The 18,449-nt window shown below is 44.5% G+C and overlaps 1 protein-coding gene across 9 annotated transcripts in view; it reads right to left on the bottom strand.

Moving 5' to 3' along the window:
- The window catches only part of FUT8 (fucosyltransferase 8), a 543,593-nt gene that overhangs the window by 30,354 nt on the left and 494,790 nt on the right, over positions 1–18,449 (bottom strand). The gene's annotated exons all lie outside the window — the stretch shown is intronic.

Below are 18,449 nucleotides of genomic sequence, written 5' to 3' on the forward strand. Positions count from 1 at the left end.
GGGGGGGGGGGGGGGGTGTTAGGTAGGGCTGGGGGGCGGTTTAGGTGGGGAAGGTGGGGGGGGGGGGGGGGGGGAGGGGAGGAAGGAAAGTTCCCTCCGAGGCCGCTCCACGCATGTTATAAAATCGGAGGTAGACTTGTGCGCGCCGGGTTGCGCGCACAAATCTACGCCCGTGTGTAGGTATAAAATCTGGCCCATAGTGTTTACCAGAGGAATAACAGTATAGATAAATTATACCGGTTGTGGAGCAGCTTCATAGGTGTCCTGAATCCAGTGAATTTTTTTGATGAATATTTTGTGGGAAGTGATACCCAGGCATATCTGTCATGTTTTCCAAGCACAGGAAGGTGTAGTGGTGGGTGGTGGATGGAGGCTGGGGGGTGGGTAAGGGTCAGGCTTGATGTGATATTAACAAAGTTGTAGCAAAAAGACCAATGGTAGCAGGGATTCCAGTACCAAAAACTTTTAAGACCAGAGAGGAAGAAGAGAGCCATGGGGAAAACGATCTATCTAGATATTTATTTATTTTATATTCTACCTTTTGGGAATTCAAAGCAGATTAAATTCAGGTACTATAGGTATTTCCCTATCCCCAGAGGACTTACAATCACTGAGGGTAACTTCCAACAACTCATTACAGCTGCCTATTCGTGTGAATATGGCTGCATGGAGATCTGCGATAGTATTTTATAACCCATGCATATCAGAAGCCATGTGTATTATAAAATACATGTATCTCTTCCTCACAACACGTGCGCATGTATGCTTATGCACGAATAAATAAAATGTATTGAAAGCAAGTGTAGCAATGCACTGAATGTGCATACTTTTCCTATCTATTTGAAAAATATATGCACTTATACAGCTTTTAAACTAGAACAAAGGGGAAAGCCGACAGTCGCTCAGCAGTGCATGGTTCAGAGAGTGGTATCTTCAAAGGATACTAATGATGTATTAGAATTAGGGCATCCAGACAGTGAGGTTCCAATAATAAGAAAAGTAGTCCAAGTGCCTGTAACTAAAAACTCACCTGAGCTAAAAAATTCTAACATATCCCTAATCAATTAAAAAGCAGAATGAAAATACAAACAAAAACAAACTTTGAAATGTTTGTATGCTAACGCCAGATGTCTAAGAAGTAAGATGGGAGAATTAGAATGTATAGCAGTGAATGATGACATAGACGTAATTGGCATTTCAGAGACATGGTGGAAGGAGGACAACCAATGGGACAGTGCTATACCAGGGTACAAATTATATCGCAATGACAGAGAGGAGCACCCGGGAGATGGTGTGGCGCTTTATGTCCGGGATGGCATAGAGTCCAACAGGATAAACATCCAGCATGAGACTAAATGCAAAATTGAATCTTTATGGGTAGAAATCCCTTGTGTTTTGGGGAAGACCATAGTGATAGGAGTATACTACCGTCCACCTGGTCAAGATGGTGAGACGGACAGTGAAATGCTAAGAGAAATTAGGGAAGCTAACCAAATTGGTAGTACGGTAATAATGGGAGACTTCAATTACCCCAATATTGACTGGGTAAATGTATCATCGGGACACGCTAGACAGATAACATTCCTGGATGGAATAAATGATAGCTTTATGGAGCAATTGGTTCAGGAACAGATGAGAGAGGGAGCAATTTTAGATCTAATTCTCAGTGGAGCGCAGGATTTGGTGAGAGAGGTAACAGTGGTGGGGCCGCTTGGCAATAGTGATCATAACATGATCAAATTTGAATTAATGACTGGAAGAGGAACAGTATGCAAATCCACGGCTCTCATGCTAAACTTTCAAAAGGGAAACTGATAAAATGAGAAAAATTGTAAAAAAAAACAAAACTGAAAGGAGCAGCTACAAAAGTAAAAAATGTGCAAGAGGCATGGTCATTGTTAAAAAATACCATTCTAGAAGTACAGTCCAATCTGCTTCACTTTTTTGAAGGAGTTAATAAACATGTGGATAAAGGTGAACCGGTAGATATAGTATACTTGGATTTTCAGAAGGCGTTTGACAAAGTTCCTCATGAGAGGCTTCTAGGAAAAGTAAAAAGTCATGGGATAGGTGGCGATGTCCTTTCGTGGATTGCAAACTGGCTAAAAGACAGGAAACAGAGAGTAGGATTAAATGGACTATTTTCTCAGTGGAAGGGAGTGGACAGTGGAGTGCCTCAGGGATCTGTATTGGGACCCTTACTTTTCAATATATTTATAAATGATCTGGAAAGAAATACGACGAGTGAGATAATCAAATTTGCAGATGACACAAAATTGTTCAGAGTAGTTAAAGCACAAGCAGATTGTGATAAATTGCAGGAAGACCTTGTGAGGCTGGAAAATTGGGCATCCAAATGGCAGATGAAATTTAATGTGGATAAGTGCAAGGTAATGCATATAGGGAAAAATAACCCATGTTATAATTACACAATGTTAGGTTCCATATTAGGTGCTACAACCCAAGAAAGAGATCTAGGTGTCATAGTGGATAACACATTGAAATCGTCGGTTCAGTGTGCTGCGGCAGTCAAAAAAGCAAACAGAATGTTGGGAATTATTAGAAAGGGAATGGTGAATAAAACGGAAAATGTCATAATGCCTCTGTATTGCTCCATGGTGAGACCGCACCTTGAATACTGTGTACAGTTCTGGTCGCCACATCTCAAAAAAGATATAATTGCGATGGAGAAGGTACAGAGAAGGGCTACCAAAATGATAAGGGGAATGGAACAACTCCCCTATGAGGAAAGACTAAAGAGGTTAGGACTTTTCAGCTTGGAGAAGAGACGACTGAGGGGGGATATGATAGAGGTGTTTAAAATCATGAGAGGTCTAGAACGGGTAGATGTGAATCGGTTATTTACTCTTTCGGATAGTAGAAAGACTAGGGGGCACTCCATGAAGTTAGCATGGGGCACATTTAAAACTAATCGGAGAAAGTTCTTTTTTACTCAACGCACAATTAAACTCTGGAATTTGTTACCAGGGGATGTGGTCAGTGCAGTTAGTATAGCTGTGTTTAAAAAAGGATTGGATAAGTTCTTGGAGGAGAAGTCCATTACCTGCTATTAAGTTCACTTAGAGAATAGCTACTGCCATTAGCAATGGTTACATGGAATAGACTTAGTTTTTGGGTACTTGCCAGGTTCTTATGGCCTGGATTGGCCACTGTTGGAAACAGGATGCTGGGCTTGATGGACCCTTGGTCTGACCCAGTATGGCATTTTCTTATGTTCTTATGTTCTTATGTATTCCACATATTAAGAAAGGTGGAAAGAAGGCAAAATGATTACCGGCATGGTTAAAAGGGGAGGTGAAAGAAGCTATTTTAGCCAAAAGATCTTCATTCAAAAATTGGAAGAAGGATCCAACAGAAGAAAATAGGATAATGCATAAACGTTGTCAAGTTAAATGTAAGACATTGATAAGACAGGCTAAGAGAGAATTTGAAAAGAAGTTGGCCGTAGAGGCAAAAACTCACAGTAAAAACTTTTTAAAATACTCTTATATACTGCTCTTTCCAATATGTGCGAATTGAAGGTATCAGGGAATGTAGGGGAGGAAGGGAAAGGGGGGGGGGCAAAAATTATCCAACTATTGATCAAAGGATATATTTTAACTTTCTTGAACAACGCAGTAGCTATATTTTAAGGAATGTGGAATCACTGTGGGCTATATGTATATGCCATGCATATTATCCTTACTGCCGGTACAGGAATTGATATCTGTTGTGAATAGCAAAATTGCTTACCTGTAATAGGTGTTATCCCAGCGCACGAGGATGTAGTCCTCACATATGGGTAAAGTCAGTGGACGGAGCCCTATCACGGAAAACTTTCTATCAAAGTTTCTAGAAACTTTTGACTGGCACACTGAGCCCACTGAGCATGCCCAGCATGCCATGATCCCTCGAACCACAGGGGTCTCCCTTCAGTCTAGTATGTAGCAATAAGCGTTAGCAAAAATAAAATAATAAAACGTACCGGACCCAACTCCGCGGGGTGGCGGATGGTATTTTGTGAGGACTACATCCTTCTGTCCTGGAATATCACCTATTACAGGTAAGCAATTTTGCTTTATCCCAGGACAAGCAGGATGATAGTCCTCACATATGGGTGATTAGCAAGCTACAGGCTAAGTCATTCTTGTATTGGACCAACAGCAAACAACTTGTGCAATGGGCACAACAACTGGTATATTGTTGGAAAAAATGAGGCAGCCTGAAATCACAGTAGGTTGGATGCGGAAGGAGTTGGGATTATGCTGGAAACAAGTTCTTTAAGACAGATTGTCCAAAGGCTGAATCTTGTCGTCCTTCCTTGTCCAATGAGCTGCAAAGGTGTGAAGAGAACTCCATGTTGCAGCTTTACATATGTCAGCTATTGGAACTGAACGATAGTGTGCTACTGATGTTGACATTGACATTGCTCTTACTGAGTGAGCCTTTACTCGCCCTTGGAGAGAAAGGTCTGCTTTTTCATAGCGGAGCTCTATACAATCTGCAAGCCAGTTAGAAAAAGTTTGTTTGCTCACTGCTTTACCCGGTTTGTTTTTATCACGAGAAACAAAGAGTTGAGTGGATTTCCTATGGACCGAAGTGCGGTCTAGGTAATATGCAAGTGCATGTTTACAGTCTAGGGTGTGCAAAACTCTCTCACTTTGGTGAGAGTGAGGTCTTGGGAAGAATGTGGGCAAGAATATGGACTGATTCAAGTGGAATTCCGTAACTACCTTGGGAAGGAATTTAGGGTGAGTACGGAGTACTACTCGGTCATGTAGGAACCTTGTATAGGGTGAGTATGTAACAAGTGCTTGTAACTCACTAACCCTTCTAGCAGATGTAATAGCTACTAAGAAGAGAACTTTCCATGTAAGAAATTTAATATCACAGGAATCCATGGGTTCAAAAGGAGAACGCATGAGTCTTGTTAGTACCACATTAAGGTCCCATTCTGTGACTGGTGGCCATGATGGGGGTTTAAGGTGAATTAAACCTCTCATAAATCTACTGACAAGGGGTTGCGCTGATATCGGTAAGCTGAGATAAAACTTAAATGTACCCTTACTGACGTGGTCTGGAGACCAGCGTCTGAAAGGTGCCAGAAATAGTCTAATAAAGATGATGTGGGGCAGAAAAAGGGGTCAATACTTCTCTGCGTGCACCGAGTGGTGAACTGTTTCCACTTAGAGTGATAGGTTTTTCGTGTGGAAGGTTTACGTGAAGCTACCTGCACTTGAGACACATTAGTTGAAAGCTTGAGTGGTTGTAGGATCAAGCTTTCAACATCCAGGCTGTTAGAGATAGGCATTGAAGGTCGGGATGGCGCAACCTGCCCTGATCCTGAGTTATGAGAGTGGGAGTTGTACCCAGGCGAATTGGCTCTCTGATCGAAGGTCAAGAAGTATGGGAAACCACACATGTCGAGGCCAATATGGGACAATGAGTATCATTGCCCCCTTGTCCTGTTGTAGCTTTACTAGAGTTTTGGTTATTAGCGGTATCGGGGGATACACGTATAGAAGACCTGAATTCCAGGGGCGAGCAAAGGCATCACTGGCATACTTGCTGGTCCGCTGGTATAGGGAGCAGAATTTGTCCACTTTGTGATTCAGTTCAGATGCAAAGAGGTCTATGGTTGGTTGGCCCCAACGTTGGAATATTCTGGTCATTACCAAAGGATCCAAGGATCGCTCATGGGGATGGAACTAACGACTGAGGCGATCTGCAACAACGTTGTGGGTGCCTGCCAAATAAGTGGCCCGGAGAAACATGGAATGTGTCAGGGCCCAGTTCCAAATCTGTGCGGCTTCTTGACAAAGGAGATACAAGCCCGTACCTCTCTGTTTGTTCAGGTACCACATGGCTACTGTGTTGTCTGTCTGTATAAGAACAGTCTTGTGTGAAAGGCAGTCCTTGAACATATGCAGAGCATAACGTATAGCTCAAAGCGCCAGGAAATTGATTTGAAATGTTGCTTCGAGTTTTGTCCAAGTACCTTGAGTTTGGAGATTTCCTATGTGTGCTCCCCAACCTAAGGTGGATGCATCTGTAGTTAAAGTTACTTGCGGAACTGGTTGTTGGAAGGGTAGGCCTGTGCATTGCATTCATATTGGTAATACTCTTATATACTGCTCTTGTTTGCCCACCAGAGGAGAGATGAACATAGCTGGTAGGTTATTTGAATTGGAGACGACAGTGGTTGAATGGCTTGTATCCACTATGATCTTAATGTCCATTGGGTTATTCTCATGGCTAATCTGGCCATAGGAGTGACATGAACTGTGGAGGCCATGTGGCCGAGCAGAGTTAGAAACTGATGTGCTGTCGCCTGTTTCTTTGTGCGCAGAGATTTCGTTAATAAGGAGAGTGTCTCTGCCTGGTCCTCTGGGAGGAAGGCTCTTGATATTATGGTGTTCAACTCTGCTCCGATGAAATGCAGTAAGCGAGATGGCATGAGGTGGGATTTTTGGTAGTTGATTAGGAATCCCAACGAATGGAGCAGATTGATTGTGACCCTGAGAGAAGTGAGAGATGCTTGCTTTGACTGGCTTCTGATGAGCTAGTCGTCCAGGTAAGGAAAAATGTATACACTTTTTTGTGCAAATGAGCAGCTGCTACCGCTAGGCACTTTGTGAATACTCGGGGTGCTGAGACAAGTCTGAATGGCAGAACCCGGTATTGAAAATGCCGATGACCCACCAGGAAACACAGATACTTGCGATGAGGAGGGAATATTGGAATGTGAGCATAAGCGTCTTGCAGATCCAGAAAACAGAGCCAGTCTCCTGCTTTAAGAAGGGGAAGCATGGTGTCTAAGGAGACCATTCTGAATTTTTCTTTCCGTAGAAATTTGTTGAGATTGTGGAGGTCTAAAATGGGACGTAGGCCTCCTGTTTTCTTTGGAATGAGGAAATAACGGGAGTAGCATCCTCTACCCTGCTGAGGTTGGGGAACTGGTTCCACGGCCCTGGCTCTCAGAAGGGTGGATAATTCTATGTGCAGGAGAGTGATATGATCTTTGCATATCCAAAGAGACTTTGGTGGAGAGTCTTTTGGTACTGTGAGAAAATCCAGTTGGTAAGCTTATGTTATAATGGCTAGTACCCATTGATCTGTTTGATGTTTGACCAATTGGGTTGAAAGAAAGAGACCCAACCTCCCACTGCTAGATCTGGGATTGAGTTGGTGGAGTGGCTGCTGAGCTCTGGCAGGTTCTCAAAATCTTGATGCAGGGCCCGTCTGAGGTTGAGGCCTATGTGCCCTTGGTTCCCTAGGCTGACTTCTCTGTGCTGATCTAGATGCCCTACCATGCGGTGCTGGTGGAGAATACCTCCGTGGTTGATAATAGAATTTTCTGGTGTCTTTTCGTACTGTTCTACGTGCAGAAGATGGTGTTTCTGTTGGAACAGCAGAGAGCTGGCGCAGAGTTTCAGAGTGTTCTTTTAATTGTGCCACTGCATCCTGAACCTTGCTTCCAAAAAGGTTGTCACCAGCACAAGGCAAATCTGCTAGCTTTTCCTGAACATCAGGCCTGAGGTCAGAGGCCTTCATCCAGGCCCACCTTTGTGCACTGATTCCAGTTGCAGCCATCCTGGTCGAGGTTTCAAAACTATTATAGGCTGCACGGACTTCTTGTTTGCCTGCTTCTAGGCCCTTGTGTATGAAGTCATCTACTGAGTCTTGATACTGTTGAGAAAAGTCTCAGACAGTTGTTGCTTCTGCTTCCAGAGATTGCGTTGATAATAAGTCATATATAGTTGATATGACGCTATCCTGGAAACAAGCATTGAGCCTTGAAAGACCTTCCTGCCCAGAGTGTCTAAGAACTTTTGTTCTTTGCCAGTAGGTGTCGATGAGTGGGGACGTATCCTCTTTGACTTCTTCTGGGCGAATTCTACCACCACAGATTTGTGTGGGAATTAGGCCTTCTGGTAACCTGGAATATGATGAACTAGGTAGGTGGCGTCCATCCTCTTGTTCACCAGTGGGATTGAACATGGGTGCTCCCACAGTCTGTGCTGCAGGTCAACCAGGACTTCATGGTCTGGAATTGCTAAAACCTCCTTAGGATGATCCACAAATTGCAGAGCTTCCAGGGTTTTCTGCCTGGTGTCCTCTTCTGCTACTAGTTGAAAAGGAATGGTATCAGCCATCTCCTTTACAAAGTTTGAAAAGGAGAGGTCCTCTGGAGGTGACTTCCTCCTTTCTTTGGGTGGGGATGGCTCAGATAGTACATCTTCTGATGAGGAATCCGTGTCTCCCTCCTCCCAGGTGTCTGATGAAGGGCGTCGTGGGGGAGCAGAGTGAGGCATGAATAAAGGCATTGATGGCATTGATGGTTTTTGCGGTGGCAAGGATGGAGGAGAAAAAGGCATCGATGGAGACACCGGAATTCTCGGCCGAGAAATCCCCGATGGCCCTGGAACGGGTTTAGGCATGGGAGAAACCCTGGAGACATCGTCTTCACTCATGGGGATCGGTATTTGTGGTGTCGTTGGTTGTATCGAGAGAGCACCGATGAGGGCATCGAGCTTCGAAAGGATTGGTGCGAAGATTGAAAGGTCCGGCGTCGGCCTAGGTGCCGGCATCGGCACAGGTATTGGCTCGGATGGCATCGATGGTTGAAGGTCTCGGAGAGCGTCTTTAACTGCCTGGCGGATAAAACCATCCAGTTCCTCCCGTATAGCTGGTGAGGTCAGAGCAGCTATAGGGGGTGGCAGAGAAGGCAGAACCGGCACTTCCACAGGTTCCTGTGGTGGCTCGGTACCCGGCATCGTTACCGGTGGGGAATGCTTTGGAGTGAGAGGCATCGAGGGCATTGATGGCTTTTCCACTCGAGACCTTTTCGGCGATGGTTCCTTTGGCATCGACGGGGTACCCGAAATCGTTGCGACATTGGGTGTCGACTTCTGTGGATGACGATGGCGATGCTTTTCCTGATGGTCGGTGCTTATCTTCTCAAGCACCGATGTAGATTTTACCGATGACTGGGATGGAGTCGGTGATAAAAAGGTCACCGGAGCCGTCAGGGCGACGCTTTCGAACGACAAATTATTTAGCCGCTCCAGCCGGAGATGACTGAGTCAATGTTGACATCGATGGTATTAATTGAATATGGAAGAGATGTTTCATCTTCTCCTGACGGCTCACCTGCCTTTGGCCGTCATTTGGGCACATTGTGAACAGGAGACATTATGAGATTCACCCAAGCACAGCACACACTCGACATGCGGATCGGTGACAGACATAGTGCGAGGGTAGTTTGGGCACTTTTTAAAACCCGTTGTCATTATAAAGGCTGGACAGCCGTTGACAGCCTTCTGACAGAAAAATTCTGTTTAACCGGAATCGACTGGGAAAAGACAAATACTCACCGGCCGGTGAAGACAGGGAGACCCCTATGAAGGGGATGAAATGAGAAATTTTAAACTTTTTTTCTCTTAGTATTTTGTGTGAGAAAAGTCACACAGGGCTCCTTCATCGCGATGCTTACTGCAGCGCGGAAAAATGAAGACTGAAGGGAGACCCCTGTGGCTCAAGGGATCATGGCATCCTGGGCATGCTCAGTGGGCTCAGTATGCCAGTCAAAGGTTTCTATAAACTTTGACAGAAAGTTTTCCATGATAGGGTTCCATCCAGTGACGTCACTCATATGTAAGGACTATCATCCTGCTTGTCCTGGGATAAGCTTAAATACTTGTTTTTTTGATTTTTGGATATGTTTAATGTACATTGTATGTGAGGTATTGGATACTTAATAAAAATCATCAATTGAAAAAAATAAATGCATATTGATGAAGAGGTCAGACTACTCTCAATCTTCAACAGATGAGGTAGGACCTCCACCAAATTAAGGCTCTATTCACCAAGAAAGAGGGAAACTGCAGTAATGACCATAGCAAAAGAGGTGGCTTTGGACAATCACCTTAGAATTCAATTATCAATCAGAGAGCTGGTGTTTGTAGCAAGCCCTATATTAGAATTGGTAAAGGTTCCTGGCAGATGGAATGTATCAACAGAGTTTTTGAAAAAATACTGCTGTGCACTCTTGGAAAGGAGAGTCAACCCCCTCTTTTAATTCTGAGTTTGTTAAATTAGGACTATGTATCTTGTTAGGAAATTGTGGTATATTAATATATTAAATATTATAAGCAATTGTATATTGAGACTATACATGTTCCAATATACATGTTTATTCTCCAAGATTGTATCAAACATGTTTATTAGCATGGAATAGGAGGGTGATCACTGAAAACTGGGCAGCTGGGTACATCATGGCCTTATTACAAATTATATACAGATAATAGAATGTACTATAAATGTTTTACTTTATTTGCAAATACTAAACACAGATGAAAAGTGAAAACTATAGTCAAACAAAAATTATCTTCTAAATAAAAAATATGGATAATAAAAGCATGTTTTAATCAGTCTACTTCATCAGTGATACACAAAACCATTCTATCTACTGAAAAATGCAACAAAGAAAGCAGAACAGTTGTACAACCTTTCCTTAAAAGGAAAACCAATGTTCCTTGAACAATGCATTATTTAAATGACACCAATTTCAAAATCCAAATAGTATGCTGGAAATGACAATTTGAATTAAGAAACATTTTATCGTCTATATAACTGAATATAATGCTATATGGAACACAGCATTCCACATCAACAAACACTTGAGGTTCAACAAACAAGGCAGCTATGACATTTTGGCTCTACAATTAGAGGTGAATTTTAAAAGCTGGGCGCATGCCAAAATCGGGAGATGTGTGTGCATGTAGGACATGCACGCGTTAAAACATGTACATGTCCACCCAATTTTAAAAGCCATCTATATGCGCGCACATCTTCCAATATGCAAATATCTCACTTTGAACAAAAAACGGGGAGTGGTGTGGTTGTGGTGTGGGCATTCCTGGGTGGAGCCAAGAGATGTGCATGCAAGTACCTATGCGTCTGGGAGTACACCCGGGTCCAGTGCCATGTAAGTTTACTTATACTATAGAGGAGTTATAAGTTAAAAAAAATATATACAGACATCTCTGAGGAGTTTAATGGGTCTCGGGTAACTGGGGTAGTACAAGCTAAAGAACCATGGGGGTTTGGAGGATCTAGCTCTAGACTGGATGAATTGGTGAAACTGGTCATAGTGAGGACACACACCTGTTATAAAATTCCACTTGCGCGGCTCAAACCCAACTTTACTTCGCTGTGTGCTCTCACTTGCACACATACACGCGCCCAAGCTGTTTTATAACGTGTGCATATGTGCGTGCATCTTATAAAACTGCCACTTTTCTGGGTGTGTACCAAAGCACACGTGCATGTGTGCCTCTTTGAAAGTTACAGTCTTAGGGGTAGATTTTAAGAGGCGCGCGAACAGCCTACTTTTGCTTGCGCATCAGACTCAAGCAAAAGTACGCTGGATTTTAGTAGATACGCGCGGAGCCGCGCGTATCCACTAAAATCCTGGATCGGCGCGCGCAAGGCTATCGATTCTGGGGTAGATTTTAAAAGAAGCGCGATCAGCCTACTTTTGCTTGCGCATCAGACTCAAGCAAAAGTACGCTGGATTTTAGTAGATACGCGCGGAGCCGCGCGTATCCCCTAAAATCCTGGATCGGCGCGCGCAAGGCTATCGATTTTGTATAGCCTGCGCGCGCCGAGCCGCGCTGCCTCCCCCCGTTCCCTCCAAGGCCGCTCCGAAATCGGAGCGGCCTCGGAGGGAACTTTCCTTTGCCCTCCCCTCACCTTACCCTCCCTTCCCCTACCTAACCCACCCACCCGGCCCTGTCTACACCCCCCCCTTACCGTTGTCGGGGGATTTACGCCTCCCGGAGGGAGACGTAAATCCCCGCGCGCCAGCGGGCCTGCTGCGCGCCGGGCCGCGACCTGGGGGCGGGTACGGAGGGCGCGGCCACGCCCCCGGGCCGTAGCCACGCCCCGTACCCGCCCCCAAAACGCGGCCGACACGCCCCCGAAACGCCGCGTCGACCGGGCCCGCCCCCCGACACGCCCCCGACACGCCCCCCTCCAAAAACCCCGGGACGTACGCGAGTCCCGGGGTCTGCGCGCGCCGGTAGGCCTATGTAAAATAGGCTTCCCGGCGCGCAGGGCCCTGCTCGCCTAAATCCGCCCGGTTTTGGATATGGAAGAGGTGGATTATTAGCAGCAACATCTGTTGACCATTTACATCTGCAGTACAGAGTTCTAGTACAGACATAAGTCTTGGAAAAAATGTAGCTTGTGACATTTTCTTACGGACTAACAATGGATTGTAATACATGAGTTTTTGAAACCACACAGGTACCTTCTTTAGATGTAAGGCTGCAAAGAAGAAGCGTTTATATCTAGAGCAGAGGTGAGCAAACTCTCACACGTGGGCCACATCCAGCCCACATACACTTTTTCCAGTCTACAAACTCAGACACTGGAGGGCTGTGTGTCCAGACCATAAACTCACTATCCCCACTATCCCAAGTGTCATGTGCCCATCCTGTGTCCCCCTTCCATCTTTCAATCCAAGTTTTGTGGGCTGCGAGTTTAACACAGTGGGACAAGCTACCTCATGACCATTCTCAGGATGCCAATCAGCAGCAGCCTAGCTGCAGAACTGCTTGGATTTAAAGGGGAAGTGCGCATTGCAGCGAGCAAGGGAAGGATGGAGTGACCTAGGGCTGCTGTCATAACCTCATTGACACTTTCTAAGGCAGGAAGTCTGGCCACAAGATGTCTATCGTGTAGGAGCTGAATGTGAAAAGAGGGCTTGGTCTGAAAGTGAAGTCGGGTGAAGGATGTGAAAAGAGGGCTTGGTCTGTAGGATGTGAAAAGAGAGCTTGGTCTGAAAGTGAAGTCGGGTGAAGGATGGGAGGAAGTGGTGAAGAGAAGTCAGTGGGAGGAAGAAGAGGTTGGATTAGGGAGCATAAGGCAAGGCTTGGTGGAAGAGGCAGAATGGGAGAGTAAGAGACAAGGGTCATAAGAAAAAGCAGGATGGGGAGGAAGAGGTAAGAGTTAGGGTTAGAGGTTGTTTGGAGGCAGCATGAAGCAAGAGTTGAAGGTTTGGGAAAGGGGTTGTAGGAGGTGAGGGGTCGAGGAAGAGCTAAGGGGAGAGACATTTATATGGATATGTATCTATAATATCCTGCACCCATCTTTCAAACTTTCATATTTGGAAGGGATCTCTCACCCTGCTTCTTCATTTGGTCCCTGGGAACAGCTCTATACCCCAATGTGGCCCTCAGACTAAATGATTTGCCCACCTATGATCTACAGAATGAAATGGGGCTGAAATTATCACAATAATGGTATTCAACACATGTCCTGCAGTAACTGGATTAGCATCAGTTAGAGACAGCAGATATTAGTTGCTACATATACTGGAATTCTTGTAAAAGGGGTGATAAGGTAACATCTCATCAGGATAGAGCAGAATGTGTTAGAAGTTCCCTTAATTAAACACAAATCCCATGTCTTGGTTCAGTCCACTACTTCTTTTCTACCTAAAAAATGACTATTTCAGTTCCCATGTCCTTCTATGATCTATTATTTCTTGTTCCTTTTAAAGATACATCTTTCAAACTGCAATTACAATGTACTGAATGGACTTTTTTTGTAACATGCAAAATGAAAACAGAACAATTAATTTCTCAGTTACATGAAAATAAAGAAAGTTTAATGAGAATGTGTTAATGCTATAATCCAAACATGAAGAACACAAGAGAATGGAAAGAGACACAAATACACAAGAGAACAGCATTAAAGCAAGTTTGATTACCTGTAAACAGGGTTCTCTGTAGTTAGCAGGATAAAACAGCCATAATGTATGGGTGAAGTCATCTGACAATACCAACATGGATCCAGCTTTCAGAGCTCAGTGAAAGTCTTACTGAGCATACGTGGGAATTCTCATGTTGCCTTGTGAGCTAATCTGTAGCTGCTTGGATGCAAGGAACAGAACTTCTCCACTTTTTTTCAATCACTGGAATTCCCCAGCGAGTGAGCAAGTCATCCGCAATCTAAGCTCCACTCATGTGGTTGAAGCACTATGACAATGCATTCTGGATTCCCATTCTGGCTCCTAGCCCCCTCCACTGTATATAGTATTTATTCTATTTTATTGCACTTTATATATTTATTGCTCCGTTCACCCCTTCTTTATTTTCCTACTCCAAGTTAAGGCTTCCTTGTTATAATGTAACTGTATGCTCTGTATCTCTTGTTGATTGGTTAATTGTATATTCTACTTAGTTCATTGTAAACCGAATTGATTTGATTTGTATCAAGAAATTCGGTATATAAAAGCCTTAATAAATAAAAAAATAAAATAAAATAGGTAGGTTGCCTTAAGATGGGCATTGTGATTATTGGCCCTCAACCAAATTCATAGGGCTTCCTTGTAGAGGATATATAAGCCCATGCCTCTTAGTTTGCTCACATAGAACATAGCTACCTGATTGTCAGTCTGGATCAAGATTCTTTTACTAGAGATTAGGTGAGACAAATCCCTTAGAGCATAATGGATGGCTCGTACCTCTAGAAGGTTGATTTGAAGATGACTCTCTGTTGGAAACCATGACTTTTGGCTCCATGCAGCACCATTATGCATTCCCCACCCCTTAGTGGAAATGCTGGTAGAAGGGATCACTTGATGCACTAGAACAAGTAGCAGAAGACACACCTTTAGAATATCCAGGTTTATCTAATGTTGAAGGGATGCTCTCATCTTGGATTTAAAGATTTGGTGGGATAATGATTGATAGAGCTGATTTCATTGGTTTTGGAAGGTCCAATGAAGACCTTGTATGTGCAGATGAGTCAGAGGAACTAAATGCTCTTCTGCAGCCCTGTGTCTGAGAAGAACCCTTACAGAACTTACCGACATCCTGTCCTGCTGCAGGAAGGACATCACCAGGTCCATCAACAATCTAGCTCTTTTGTTAGGAAGAAACATCTTCTCCTGAAGTAAGTCTATCCAGGCACCTATGAACTGACTTCTATGAGATGGGTCCTTGCTGGACTTGGAGAAGTTGACCATACTCTCAGTCCAGTCATGGATGGACCAGTCACCTATTAATCATCCAGGTAGTGGAATATGCAGGCTTCCTTCTAATGAAGGTGCTAGACATTTTGTGAACATTGTCAGGGCTGCCAGAAGGCCAAAAGGAAACACTTTGTACTGGCAGTGCACAAATCTAAGGACCAACTAATGGGCAGGGTAAATGATAATGTAAACCTAAGTGTCTTTTAGTTCCAGAATGCACATTCAATCTCTCAGTTGAAGGAAAGGAAGAATCATCTGAAGAGAGTTCATCTTGAACCTCTAGAACAAAGAGCTTATTCATTTTCCAAAAATCCAGGATAGGTCTTAATCCGCACTGTCTTGAGGGATTAGAAAATACTAGAAATAGAAATCTTGGCCACATTCCTACAAAGATCCAACCTTGATTGCCTTCTGCTGAAGGAGAGAGGCTACTTTTAACTGCAGCTGAGCAGATTGGGAGGGGTTGAAACTGAAGACTGATATCTGATGAGTCAGAGGAGGGCAACTGAAGCACAAGCAGTATTCATATTCCATAATTTTGAAGATTCATCTAAACTTGGTGGCAAGGATCCATCCCCCCCCCCATTTAAGGAGACCAAATGGGCCTCAAAAGCTTGTCCCAGGCTTAGGCTGTGATCAACACTGGGACTTAGTTTAATGCCTCTGCCTCTTTCAACCCCTAGCAGGTAGCTACTGCTGGAGATGGGAGAAGCTCAATGACAGTGAAAAGAGCAGAAAGGATGTCTTTATAAGAATGGACACTTATAGAAGTTCTGCCATTGAACTGCAGCAGGACTGGTCCTCCACTGCTGTGACAATGACTGCAGGGTGGATTGGTGTTCCTTAATTAGACCCACCATCTCCTCCAATGTATCTCTAAATAGGTTGTCCCCTCTACATGCTACATCTGTCACATGGTCATGCACATCTTCTTGAAGGCCACTCACTTGTAACCAGTCAAGCCTTCTAGCTCCTTTAGAAGCAGCCAAAGTTCTGGCCGTGGTGTTAAATGCTTCATAAGTGGAGTGGATCAGATGTTTTTCAGTCTTTCATGGCTTGATGGAACTCCGTATGTCCAGGATGTGACAACCTTGTCAAAGGTTTCAGCTTTCTTTCACACACATTCGTGCAAATACTGAACTATGCACAACTAATGAGCCACATTCCAAGCTTTAATCACAGATCATAGGAAGACCTACTTCCCAGAAGGCATGTAGAGTGATTATGGGTTGGCTTCGCGTGTTTGAAGCACAGCTCCACCACTATGGAGTGGTGCAGTAGTTGGACTACTCCAAAGCCTGGGAGGGCCTGGATGTATACTTCACATGCAGCTTTCGAGCCACGGTGAGACATGAAATCAGAGCCTATATCCTCATTTGCAAGTCTTTCAGGGGGTTATGAACTGGAATGAATGCAAGGTCCACTGAAAGTTGGAGAAATTGTAGAAGCCCAAGGACATCAGTTCTTGGGTCCTGCTCCTTCCTACCACTAAAAAAAACAGCAGAACCAGGGGTCACGAGTTGAAGCTCCAGGGAGGAAGACTCAGAACCAATGTCAGGAAGTATTTCTTCACGGAGAGGGTGGTGGATGCCTGGAATGCCCTTCCAGAGGAAGTGGTGAAGACCAGAACTGTGAACGACTTCAAAGGGTCTTGGGATAAACACTGTAGATCCATAAAGTCTAGAGGACGTAAATGACGAGTGGGTGGCCCGCGGGAATGACGGCTACTGCCTGGAGATAATACCCTTATTCAATAAACATACTCACGGTTAATGCATTGCTCTAAGCTTCAACGGCAAGAGGAAATGTGGGGAAAAAGGATTTGCATTCACAAAAAAGCGGGGAGTAGCTTGCTTTTTACAGCGGTTACTACCCCAAACCAAATAAGCCTGATACTTCACTTTCAATGCATATCCAGCATAGCTCTCTGCTTCAATGGCAGGGGAGAAAGACTGATACTTCACGCATTTCCAGCATAGCTTTCTGCCTCAATGGCAGGGGAGAAAGACTGATACTTCACTTTCAATGCATATCCAGCATAACTCTGCTTCAACGGCAGGGGGAATGAAGAAAAGTGGATCTATATACAAACAACAACCAACAAGGACTGAATTACATAGTCTGGGTAAACAAATAAGCATGGGTGTAGCTTGCTTATTGCGTCAGATACTACCCCTAACTAATTAGATATTTCACTGCTCTCTACCATTAATGGTGGGGTTGGAAGGGAAATAGAACCAAAAGGTTACTAAGAGCCAAGAGTAACAGATAAGTATGAGGGAAAAAAAAAAGTGCAAAGCTTGCTGGGCAGACTGGATGGGCCATTTGGTCTTCTTCTACCGTTATTTCTATGTTTCTATGTTTCTATGATGGATAGCATCTTTGTAAATTTATCCAGAACGTGTGAGTTTTGAGATTTTCTGGAGAAGTATGCTGAAGCATGTCCGGCAGGAATGTCAGACATGGAATCCTCCTCCCTTGACATTGAGGATACACTGAACCAGGAGCCAGATGACAATGAGGGAGACACAGGAGGAGATTTCTCTTGGTCCAAGGGGGAAACATTTGGTAGAAACTCAGAATGGACTGAACCCACATTCTCTATTTCCAGTTCATGAGGAGACTCCTCTGGAGTGGGCAAATCTACCACTTCAAAATGTGGACTTACTCCCATCGCTGGGTGCCCTTGAGGTATGAAACTTTGGAGGACACTGAGCAGCCTCACTATGTGGGAAAAACTCCATCTTGGACAGGAGAGATTCCAACTTCCCTCCATGGTCTTTAGGTCTTAAGGAGGCAAAGAATTACTTCACCAGTCTGTTGAGGAATCCTTAAGGTCTCTTTGGGCTGGGGTTAGGGGACAGGCATCCTCTTTAGAGGCCAAGACTGGTTTATCCTCACTAAGGGCTACTGGCACTGCAGTGGTTGTGGCTGTCAAAGCAGCGGATTTTGAAGTGCTCTGTGCCAGTTGTGCAGACCGTTTCTATTAGGTAAGGCCAATAGGGCTTCATTTTATACCAGCACTGTACTCTCCATAGGGAGGAACTCTTAAGCATACATGCTGGAGCGCTCCATTCCAATGGAATCAAAGGGGCCTCAGTCTGCCACTCTGAGGAGGCTGATTAGTCTTTACCTGCATGCTCTGCACCAATGAGATGGATGGCACCCTGGTTGGCAAGAATGAATGATTCAGTGCCATGAGACTCTTCTGTACCATGAAAGAGCAGCAGGGGACACCTCTTACCTCAGCTTGATGATGGTCTGCTCTGGCAAAACCTTGCGCCAACAGCAATGTCTTCTTTGGTGCAAGGAAGATCGTCCTCCAAAGAGAACCTTTGTGCTCTCAGGAGCTCATCTGGGCACCTTGTCCGCTGCCATGGTGTCCCCCCACCCAACCTGTGAT

Source organism: Rhinatrema bivittatum, chromosome 4, assembly GCF_901001135.1.
Source record: "Rhinatrema bivittatum chromosome 4, aRhiBiv1.1, whole genome shotgun sequence".
Classification (NCBI taxonomy): domain Eukaryota; kingdom Metazoa; phylum Chordata; class Amphibia; order Gymnophiona; family Rhinatrematidae; genus Rhinatrema; species Rhinatrema bivittatum.